Source organism: Coturnix japonica, unplaced genomic scaffold (assembly GCF_054131305.1).
Source record: "Coturnix japonica strain WE unplaced genomic scaffold, WE-NBRP24 Scf046, whole genome shotgun sequence".
Taxonomy (NCBI): domain Eukaryota; kingdom Metazoa; phylum Chordata; class Aves; order Galliformes; family Phasianidae; genus Coturnix; species Coturnix japonica.
This window is the reverse complement of record NW_028188949.1, coordinates 2,817,787-2,830,111: the sequence shown is the minus strand read 5'-3', so window position 1 is coordinate 2,830,111 and position 12,325 is coordinate 2,817,787. Positions and strand designations below refer to the sequence as shown.

Below are 12,325 nucleotides of genomic sequence, written 5' to 3'. Positions count from 1 at the left end.
GAGGTGATGCTGTGCCTGACACGTGCAAGGTGGTATTTGCTTAAGAACATCCATGATGCACGGAATGAAATGCTATTTACTGCGCTGCTTTATTAATGTTACCCAACCTGCACCACAAGGATGCTCACTGTGTCTTAGGAGAACAAACCAGAAGGTGACAGTCTCCCCTTAGACTGCTTTAGTGTCTATTGAAGGCAATACTGATGTGGGTGGAAGGAATCTTCTCAGAGAATATAGTTTTATTGATCAAAACTTTTGTACGTTATGGAGATAGAGGACTGTTGGAGACATGAGATCACTTTGTTCTACTGTAGTACTTTTTTAGCAACTTTTTCTGTCACTTAGCACTAGCACCTTCACAATGTTTTAAATATCCAATGTTGTAGATATTCAGGCTACACTGATCATGAAGAGAATGTTCAGATTAGGTGCGAAATGCTTTTAATTCCCACCAAATTATCTACTATCTCACTTGTTAGAGGAGTTAACTTATGATTAAAATGAAATCGAGTTGCCAAAAGCAGCATATTGGTACTGTAAAATTGTTAAGTAGAGGGAAGGCAGTCTTCCAGAGCAACCAATATTAGAGTATGCAGAGTTGGGCATGTGCCTGACACTTTCATGTTTAACAGTATGAGGAGGAGAAAAATAGAAGAGTGAGTTGTAAATGTGAATGGCTGGACATCCAACATGATGGACATTGGTAGACTCACTGCTGAATTACCCAGGCAGACACCTAGGCAGAGAAACTTGAGGAGAGGAATATTGTTATGGGAAGGCACACTCCTCTGCTCTGTGCTGCTGTATTAGTAAGCAGGCAAAGTTAAGTGGTTCATTTGAGGTTAGCTTGATGCAGCACTGTGAAACACTGGGATTGCATGGATGAGTACTTCTAGTCTGGCTAATTTTAGCGTGGGTAATAGCAAATTCGCAACACATATATACAGACTGAAATGAAAGCAAATTGGAATTGTTTAATTCTGAAGAGATGTTTATTGAATTGCAGTAATGTACTTGGGTATACATTAAATTAGTCTGTAATTGAAGTTCTGCTCAATTGATAGTCCTGTCCCTAAACCTACTAAATCCAAGCTAATTCTTTGCCTCGCATGCTTTTTCCCAGTTAGCTGAACATAAAATCATGTAGGATTTTTTCAACAAAGGTCAAGGTTGAAAAAACTATCTATATATCTTTCTCATGTGAAGATCTGTTTGCTTCCCTTAGCCGTAAGATATTTTATTACAGCAATGAGAAAGTGATTTACAGTTCTTGATGCTGCATAGTTTAGTAGACACAGATTGAGGAATCTTTATTTGAAATACATTTACTACCTCAACACTTGAAATTGGAACAGTAGATACTTCTTTCAGCAAATAAACCAGTGATATTAAACACAAACCAGCCCCTTTGGTTGTCATACGTGACTATGTGGACATTATATTTCCAATACTGAGAATGCTAGAGAACTGCCACTGCAGAGCTGTTCACTGTCTGTGCAAATACCTTCTGTAAGTGGCAGTAAATCTATTCTTCTCTTTGCACTTCAGAATCGTAATCACAAAGCCTGCAAAACCCATCATTTCCATCTGCACACCTTACCATCCTTTGGTGCTCCTCTGGAAAATAGCTCTCCTCTATTTCTTAACTTTCACAGTCTCTCATACAGTAATTTTGTGTAGGGCAGGCTTCGAGTATCCTAGAGCTTCTACATCTTGCTGTACTGATCGCATGCAGATGGAATGCTTCTAGTCCGTAATTTTCTTTTAAGTAAAAGCTGCATGGCAGTTATCCATATTCTGAAATAAATGCATATTTTGCTTGTGTAAAGATTGTTTAAAATACTACAAAACTGTCCAGGATCTGAACACGTGAGATCTGTATTAATGATACAATTCGAGTGTCCTTCCAGAAAGCCTCTTACTTCATGTGGGAGTGTGAATAACATTTTAAACTGTGCGTGTGTTTGTATTGGCAAGTTGTTTGCGATTTATTTTTCTGATCCATTTCAGGTAGTTTGAGTGCCCAAATTAATGAGTGGTAGAAATTTGTAACTTCTTTTTTCTTGAACCTGTTTGTTTTTGCAGTCTTGGCTCACCAGCAGGTCCCTTGAGATCATTTTATTGCTACCTGATGATTTTTATGAGATCTGTTCTATGCTGCCACAACAGGAGTTGCAGTATGCGACAAAACCCCTTTACAGACCTCTCAGGATATGTTCTTTTTCCCTTCAGTTTTGCCTTTGTTGATTTTTATAGTGTTTGATTACTCAACACAGATGTAAGACAGTCTGTTCCTTAGCTGAGTGGCTTTCTGTCATCCATGTGATGTTTGGGACAGCTCATCTGTTTATCAGTCACTTTTTTCTTGAGGTTTTCAGACATGAAGCTGATACTTGCAATGATGCCAGAGGGAGAGGTGGGTTGTTGTTTTTTTCCCCAGTGTTGCTTACTGTTTTTTCTCTAATTCTTTTCTGGTCTGATGCCTGTCAAGACAACAAATAACAATAAATAATTATGCATTAAGACAAAATACCTATGTATGTGGTTAAGTTGCTTCAGTATTAAATATATAGAGATATACCTTGCAAATTCACTATTAAAAATTATGAAGTAGACAACCTCTACCTGCATTTTGACCAGTCTCAGTATGTACCATTGGAGTTGTATCCAGAGTAGTTTCAATTAATTATTAAGCTTCAGGAAGAACTATTAGGAAAAAGAACTTTCCAAAGCCTAAAAAAAATAAGAAATAAAGATATGTCTCGCACATCTGATCCAGGCTGGATCTGGCCATAGAGATGTTGCATCAGGCCCTCCATAGGTCTGCTTGGGTGAAACAAGTGGGAGTGTAGATATGAAAGTATATTATATGGCATTATGCATGTACTGCAGATTAGAGCTTGCATCTGGACTGAAAATACAATTGACTTCAATGTACTTCCTTAGGATGACATTGTTATGGGGGCCTGTAGTGACAGGATGAGCAGAAATTGCCCTCTTCCAGTTTAAAGCTGATTTAGATGTGATATCAGGGAGAAATTCCTTACTGCGAGGCTGGTGAGACACTGGCACAGGTTGCCCATTGAGGCTGTGGATGCCCCTTCCCTGCCGTCATTCAGGGCCAGGCTGGATGGGGCTGAGCAACCTGGGCTTAGAGGGAGGTGTCCCTGCCTACAGCAGGGGGTTGGAAGGAGGTGATCTTAAAGGTCCCTTCCAAGCCATTCTTTGATTCTGTGACCATAAACTCCATAGTCTTTCACTTCATATTCATCCACAGTACATGTATAATTTTGTACCTTAGGATACTGGTATGAAAAGTACTCATTAAATGTATCATAATACCCTTGCCATCACAAGATAATATAGCAACTATTGCCATAACAGTACTCAGATCCCTGGGCTGGGGGTACTGATAAGAATAGTAGCAATGTTGCAGTCATCTTCTTTTGCCTGAGAGTAGCTGGAAGATCCTAACCTGGCCCCTCACTTGGAGCCATTTAGGTGAGAAACTCATCTATGGTCGGAAATAAATGCTTTTTAGATTTCACTGTTAAAATATTTTTTTATAGTGTGCAGAAATTCAGATAGGAATTTTCGTGCCTCACGGCTATTAATCGGGCTCATCCAGGTTGTGAAAGTTGCTGAGTAGATTTGAATTCATCTGCCTGAGTAATATGCATTAATCAAGGTCCTGCACGTTATCACTTTATGAACAGGGAAGCATCTCTCGTTGGCACTGTCAGCGGTATCAGGAAAGCTGTGATGGGGAGGGCTTTCCTCAGGCTTCATGCTCTCACACTCTCATGTTCTCTCTTTGCCTTTTTACACAACTGGATTGTCTGCAGAGTTAATGTGTGCAGCACCAGGAGAAGTTAAGTGTAGATTTGATCGGGTGTGTTTTAATGTTGCTCTTTTGGATTACCACAGAGTGTATGTGTGGATGTGAACCATTTGTGAAGGTTATGAAATTAGTGAACATGAGAAACTGACTTTGTGGTTGCGGGGTGCCTGAAGAAGCTGCTGCCATTCCTTTATTCCTCTGTAGTCACAGTGATGTAGGGAATGCAATGCTCCAAACCCTGGTGTTCAAATCTGGCTAATAATTACTCGAACTCTTCACTCTGTTTTAATCATCTAGTTTGGTGTTGTCCAATAGCTATTGCTTTAACTCAGATCTAATCATTGGATGTCTGTGTGCTGAGAAAAGGGGAGATGAGATTTTGAACACTCATTCCCTCTCACTGAGAGCTTTGCTTCCTCTCCTTTCACTCTGCCTTAATAGCTTTTGGAGGAGGGGAGAGCGCTGAGGACAAAGCCGTTGTTTCATAGAAATAGGCAGTTAGAAAGAATGATACGTGTTATTTCAAAAGAAAATATTTCCTTCTCCTTCTGTTTAACCTCCAAAATAGAACTGGAAATGAAGCCTTTCTTGGGAGCTGATTGATAGACATACATGATATTATAGACTGGATCCATTTTTCAGAGCTGCACTGTGCAATGTGGACTTGCAGTCGTGTTGCCATGTTTGTATTCCTTGTTTTCAGTGTTTACGTTAGCCAAGGATGTGTGAATTAGAATGGGTGTTTCCGGGAAGAATACAAAGCTACAGCTGTGATACAAGGACATTTCCTAAGCTAATTGTTGACAGTTCAGGTCTCCAATTTCTTTTCTTTCTGCCATAGCTCTTCAATTTCTAAGCTAAGCAAGCAGAGATTGCTGTATGAACTTTATCTTCATTGTAGGCACTTGGGAAATGAATACAACTTTCCTGTCACAGCACTGACTTGAGTTTCAGGAACTATCAGTATTGTGCATATAGGAAAGAAATTGGAGATTGGGATGGGGGGAAGGCAGGGCGTTGGAGGGGGGGGGTGGAGGTTGGTGGTGTTTGATTTGTTTGTTTTCCTCCTAGAGATGCATTAAGGAGTTATGTTTTAATCCTGACTGAGCATGGTAGACAAGTAGGCATGGGATTGAGTTCCTTAGGATTGTTCTTAATATGCATGTTTCTAAGCGTGATGCTCATGATGTATAAAGTTCTTAACTGAATACAAGATAAAAATGCAATAACAAGTAGAAAAAAAAAGAATACAAAACAATCTTTTTGAAGTGAAGGAGCTTGATTAAATCCTTGTGCTTTCTGAGTGTGGTTACCTGCAGCCTCCCTGATGTATCTCAGGAACCGGTTGTGATGGTGCAGGGAGCAGACGGCTCATGTGAGCTGTGGTTCTGCTGGCTGAAAGCCATGGGGCAAGCAGTCCTCACCAGTCTTAGGCAGAGAGAGCTGTTACAGCTTTGTAGGAGCAAGGAGGCTTCTCCCAGGGTTATCATCTTCTCTCTCTCTAGAAGAGGACTCTAGAAATAGCTGGGAATGATTAACTTAGTAAAAGGCTTGTTTGTTTTTAGTTTTGTTTCTTTAAATCTTTCCTCTCAACTTGACCTGAGTAACTGCAAGATTTGTTGTGGGAAGAAGCCTTCTTGCTGCTTTTAAGTAAGATAACATTATGAATGTATTGAATGTATGAAATAATTGTGCCCTGTCCTATACCCTCTTACCTGCCTCTACCAAACAGAGGAGAGGAAATCTCCAAAGAGCAAAAGTAATGAAAGGAAAAGCATTGCTGTGTGATAGACTTTGTCATCTCACTAGACTGCCCTGGCATTCCTTGACTTTTCCATCAGCTATTCATGTAGACCTGCATATTTCTATATAACCTTATTCTTCTACCTGCTGTTCTGAGAAGTGTCTCCCCACATCAGACAAATACAAAGGATAAAGTGGGAATCGAAGTAAATAAATGAGCTGTTTAATCATAACAATTTCAATCTTAGTATTTTAAAATTGCCAAAACAATGTACATAAGGTTTTGGTCTTCAGATAAAAGATGTGGTCCAAAAGTTGGTGGAAATAATATGTTGTTTTTTGGTTAGTGTTCCAGTAAACATCTACCTATTAGCTTCCTATTGTAGAGAAAGCTCCCAACAAACAGTTCAGCTGGTGGAAGGAGGAAGCTTGCAAGAACAAATGAATGTGTTTCAGTCTGCCTAGGATTACACTCATGCTTGAAAAGTACAGACAAGGTAATTTCGTATATTTCATGCTGCCTTACATCGTGGAGGAAGATAGCAGTAATGCAATTTTCAAGTATCTATTGCTGCTGGGGCGTACAGCGTATTAACTTATGTTGAGGGACTTTCACTGCTGGAGGCTTCTGTTGTTCTGTAGTATTCATATGACAGTCTGTAGTCTTGCTAATACCAATTCTCATTTGTTTATTTTTAAAGGGATGGGAGGGGTAGCAGTTACTTGGCCAGTGTTGTTTATTGTCCCCATTAGCTTTCTTGCTTGGTGGCTAAAATATAGTCAAAATACAAAATTGTCCCTTTGCTAATTGTTCTGCAATCTATGCTGCTGTTTCTAGTAGGGTTTGATCCTGCTGGGTTATGCCTGTAGTTGATATTTGGCAGTCAGAACACACAGCCCTCTCCGTGCCCATTTAAAATCATCAGAAAAGTTGAAGGCAGCTGCAAAGAAATTAATTCAGGAGTGCTGCTATCGGAAGGAAAAAAAGCATCAAATGCTAAGGAGATATCTTAAAAGCCTTTGCTAGCTGGAAACGTTCTTGCAGTTAGGATAGCTTGGCAACTCAGACGATCAGATGTACACCATGCAAAATGTATCTGGAACTTTCCATTGTTCTTTGTTTCTTTCCAAGGTACGGTGTTTTCTAACAGCTGATTGCTTGTGATGCTCATATGATATTACAATTCAAAATGACGCCCCCCCACCCACCTTATGACTCAACTATGAAATTTAGCAGAAGGTTTGAGTCACATGCGTCGTTAACTGTCTCTCTTCCACTCATCTTTCTTCTGCCTCTTTAATTGTAGGGAAGTTATTAATGAACTTTCAAACCTCTTGGCAAATGGAACCTAGAACTATTCTTAATTTGCCCATGCTGTGGTTACAATCCTGTTAAGTGCTTTTAATTCAAGAGAAGGCACTTGAAGTACCATCTGTCATTGTACTGGATATTGGTGAGGAGTCTGGTATGATTAGGAGACCTTTGACACTTGTTAGATATAATTGGTGGATATGAGCTGTTATCTCTGCAGGAAGGATATCCTTTCTACATCAAAATATCTTTTCTGTTGCAGGAGGGGGGAAAAAAAGCCCAAAATTGTAGTGCTATACTTAATATGAAATGTGGGCAAAGATTCATTAGATTTCTCAGTGTGCAATGGTCATTATTAATAAGAGAACCTGTCAGAGTAAACTGGCAAAACAGCACGGATTCCATTTATATGTGAGAAATGGTTGAATTTCAAATGAAGGGAGTAAACTCATTCTATTGGGATGCAGGTGCCTCAGATCATGATGACTGGAGATTGTAGGAAGTTTGTGGTGCTAGACACACAGAGTGTAAGGAAGCATAGTTACTGAGCTCTTTCAGGAATGCAGTAGTTACTGCAGCTAATAGGCTTGCTGCAAAAGTATTACATTTGCTACTGGACAACTGAATGAAGTCAGGTGTGCTGAATGGAGGCCCTTCAGCCAGCTTCTGTTAGATATTGAGGGAAACAGGGCTTTTAAAGTTCACACAGTATTTGCCTCTGAATGATGGAGCTGAACTGCTTTGCATTCAAAGCCGGCAGAACTGAACTCCAGGGAGAAGCTGGGTGTTGGTTACGTTAACATTCGCCCTATCCAAATGAAAAGATTAAAGAGCATTTTTCAGCGTTAGGGAAGGAATGCTCACTCTGCAGTCAGCTCCCACTCAGCTTCGAGATTATTGGAGGTAGGAAAATATCCGAAGTTGCAGTTTTGCATTTAGATTTTGCAGTCCCACTTCTTCCCCCCTGCTCCACTGAGGAATTTATCTGAGCCAATGATTTCCCAGCATCCATGGTAGCTGTCAGGTGAGGAAATGCAGATCCCAGATGATCACCAACAAACCCCAAAACCTGTTGTGATGCTTTTCAGCTTTGATCTGATGTGTTAATCTTCTGCCATGATAAATATCACCACTTGTTGCCCTCCTTTACTGGTGCTGGGATGCTTTGCTCACTTCACATCCTTCCTGTTACTTCTGCCCTGCTGTGACTTTGAGAGATGCCTTCAGATGTAGGGGCAGAAACCTGCTGAGCAGCAGTTAAGTAGTGTGATTGCAGCAAGCCCTGCCTCTATTGTAATCCTTAGCCTATGGATTTGAGGGCAGAAAAAAAAAACAAACATCAACATAATATGAAGTTTCTTGGCTTTGTACAGACTAGACCTATCTCTCTACAGGTGAGATTTCCCTCCCGAGCATCTCTCACTTCTCTTTCTCGGCAGGAAACTTTCTATCAGTGCACGTTTGTATGTGAGGAGGATGCAAATAGCTGCACGACTTAGGCTCTCTCTCTTTGGATCCTATAAATCAGTCTTTGCGTGTGCTTTACTGTCCTATTTATGAGCCTGCAGCTAATACTGAATCACATGGCAGACTACAACTTACAAACTGCTTGTTCCCTCAGCAGGATACAGACACAAATTAAAATGGAAAAGGGTTGAATTGCTTATTTCTTTAATTCTCTCTTTTGTTTCTGCTGTTTCTAAGTTTCTGACTGGCCCCTGTGAGCAGTGCTGAGAAGATCTTATTCCCTCTTACTTGGCATTATGGTATTATTCAGTCCTTTGTTCCAAACTCAGTATTTCTCAGTATTTTCCATGGTTTTGAGGCTGGAATTCTCAATATAAGCACTTTTGTGTTTCCTCTTGCATTTTCTTTTGCCATCACTCTACTACTTAGTCTTCCACATACCTTTGTCTACTTGTTTAGCCTTGCCAAATCGCTTACTTCTGCTTCCTTGTGTGTGTTATGGATGAACTTCTCTCAAGTCTCAGCAAGGAACCTTAAGCATTGGTAGAGGCAAGCACTTGGGCAATGGAATTACTGCTTACCCCTGGGTAAGGGCTTCCACAGTGATGCTCCCAAGAACTACAGGAAGACACAAAAAGCATCAGCTGAGAACAGCATAAGAGCATGAAAAAGTAATTCTGAAGTTTAAAACTGTACAGTTGGTGATGTGTTCTGGGAGACAATTATTTCAAGTGGTTTGTGTACACTAAATCAGCAGCCTTCCGTATTTACTGCATTTACGGCTGTATGCTGTACGATCTGTTTATAAGTAAAAAAGTAAGGTGTCTATCCTTAGTGAATCCACTGCACATCTCTGTATCAGTTCTTATGCTTTTATATGCACCTGCTGCTTCTCTTTCCTGTTAGCTGCTCTCAAGAGGAGCAACTCAAATGACAGGCCATAATGTTATCCACTCATTGACTTGTCTGTCCACATCAAAATGTTTTGCTGCAGACAAGGTGATAATTTCCCTTACATCAGTCAAACTTCTGTCAGTAAGATCAGACAAATGTCCCTCTGGTTGCTGCAAGGTATATTTATCCTGTTTCCAGTCTGAACAAAGAAAGGAGCAGTAGGTAATTCTGGTGGAACGGAATAGAGCAAATTACTGATAATTGACAAGTAAGACACTTGAGTTGCTAGGGTTACTCCAGAATAGGAGAGGTTTATGTATAATTACAACAGTTCAGTTCCTTGCGTGGGACTGCACTATTGATTCCCCTTGCTTTAGATATGTTTGTGAGAAAAGCAAAAGAGAAAAGCCAGTGTATTTCAAAACAAGTAATGAGAGTGTTGTACACAAAATGTTCTTTCATTTTGGCTCCTCCATTAAACTGAAATTCCTTGGGCACTAAGCCCAAGAGTTCAGAGTGACATTTGTAAGGTTACAGTCTTCTATACGTTCTTTCTCTTGCCATTTGTGTCCAACAAGCCAAGAGTCCAGACAGTTACATCACAAATTGAGAGGAGAGTTCAGTTAGTAGTTGGATGTGTGAGGTGTTTATATCTTTGGGGACAAATGAGTCAACTTTTCTGATCAAACTATGATTTGATAGTGTTCTACATCAAAATGTGTAGAAAAAAATAAACAAAACCCAAATAACAGATTAGTAGAAAGCGTGAGAGAATCTAACTTAAAACATAACTATTGATTGTTCCATGTGTTCTTATTGTCCCATCTGCTGTTGCAGAATCTGTCATGATTTAATCATCTTAAAAGTTCATTTTTAGGATAGAGATGTCTTAGTCATATATATCTGTCAAGTCTTGACTATGTGGGCAATTCTGGGATTCACCAGTGACTCTCTTCAGTTGTTTTCTCTTGAATATTACATAGTGGTTATTTGAAAAAGATGTAATATCTGGAGACCTACACTGCTGTTTTTTTGTGTTCTTTTTAATTTTATGTTTTCTGATGCTTTATATATGTCTGGTCTGGGTGGCAGCTCTGTTTACTAATACTGCTTCCAAATTGATTCATGTCACCAGACGTGCACCACGTTTCCTGTGCCTTTTGATGCTTGAAGGGAAAAACGTGTTCTACGTACACAGCAGTGAATCAGTTTGGGTATTTACTCTTGTAAATAGATGGAGACAGGAGACAAGCTTTCGCCAAACTCAAAGGCAGTGGATCTGGTGGTATTTATAATTCTAGGAAGCTTTCAAACAGGAATGTGATGGTTGGCTGACAATGGATGGCATCCAGTCTGCCAAAGCTGAGTTATCTGAACTTGAGCAGATCTTTCTCTCAATGGCTTCAAAGGCATCTGCCTTTCAGGGTGAACTGTGTAAGAGACTGAGGCACTTGTTCTCCAAGGCCATTTCATTAGATGACTGGAATTCATCCTCAGGATAGCTATACTTGTACAAGTTAATGTGCATATCATTTCGAAAGCGGCTGTAGCTTTAGGCACAGCAGGCTTAAAATAATCTCTGTAGTTAGGACAGTGGATGCCATCATACTGGAGTACAAGCACAAGTACAGATCTCACTCCACATTGTGTCACACGTGCAAAAGTAAGCATTTACCATATTGCAAATCTAAGCCTATATTTGTTAACATGCATGCAAAAATGAACCCAGGGGACTTTAAGATGATATCTAACTAAATGATTGTGCTTGGGGCCCTGAGGCTAATGGCATAAAATGTGGCAGTGCATTAAGATCACTTAGCTGAAATAGCACCTCAAACAATTTATATGTTAAATGAGTTGTCACATATCTTGCTGGGATCTGCAGCCCTCTTTTCATTATATGCATTAATATATTCCTGTTTGGAACCATCCTTTTTTTTAGGGGGGGGAGGAGGGGGGGGGATGAGGTGGGGTGGAAAAAAGGGAGTATTCAATAAAACCCCACTAGGTTCAATTTTCAAGAAAATTAACAAATGCCAACTTAATTAGTGTAATAAAATTGTGAAGGATGGGGTGTGGTTAATATTGCATGAAATACGTATCCAAGAAGAAAAAGCAAATGGATTTTTGTAGGAATGCATGTTTGGATCCATCTGCAGTTTATAATAGATGTTTTGTTCAGATCTACACAACAGAAAGTTGAATTAGTGTAGCAGGTGTACGTTTTTTGTTTAAATACACTGATTGGCACCTGCTTGCCCCTGCATCCCCTCCTCTGCTCTTATTAATGATCAGTATCCTGTTAGAGTGAGAAAATTCACTTTTCATTCAGTTATATACAATTCATTTGCACTGACAATTGTTTTGAGATGGAACATACTTCAGCAGATTTGAGCAGCATTGCTAGTCAGTGCCCACAGTCTGTAGTTGTGGTGGTTGTCCTTAGCTCTGTGGGGCTTTATATGCACTTAAATCCATACTTTCTTCTCTTATTCTTCTGAATGTCTGCTACGACCACAGCATTCTGAGTTACTTATTGTCCTCCTCTATCTGTCCTCCATCACCTCATTTTTCTTATTTCACTCCTTCAGTCCTGTCCTTGCCTCCTAATCAGGAAAACACACCTTTAACCTGTTGCTAATGCCCTTAGAAAACAATGATGCTGTTTGGATCTTTGCATAGACATGCTATGGTCTGTATCAAGGGAAAAGAAGTTTTTCTCCTGTTCCCAGACACAACTTGGAAGGAAACGTACTTAAATCATCTCTGTCACACGTGTTTCTGTGAAGCAGGAGGGCAAAACATGATACTTTCTAGATTAATACTGCTGTTAGTCAAGGTCGTTGTATCATCCATCAAGAGGCTAATCCTGCTGGGTAGGAAGGTTTGAATTTTCCAAGTCTTTCCAAGTGAAAGGCAAGCAGACCATTAGCATAGTGCCTGGGATATCTCTGTTCACATCAGTTATAGGCAATTAGTGTTTTATTTTCCAACTGAATAAACAATTTCAAATATAATTAGTCAACAGAATGTCTTTCCTGTTCTTTAAATGCAGCCTTAGGGAGTGT

At 39.9% G+C, this 12,325-nt stretch overlaps 1 protein-coding gene across 2 annotated transcripts in view; it reads left to right on the top strand.

The window, feature by feature from the left end:
- LOC146752385 (receptor-type tyrosine-protein phosphatase T-like) overlaps window positions 1-12,325 on the top strand; it is a 170,875-nt gene that overhangs the window by 134,973 nt on the left and 23,577 nt on the right. The gene's annotated exons all lie outside the window — the stretch shown is intronic.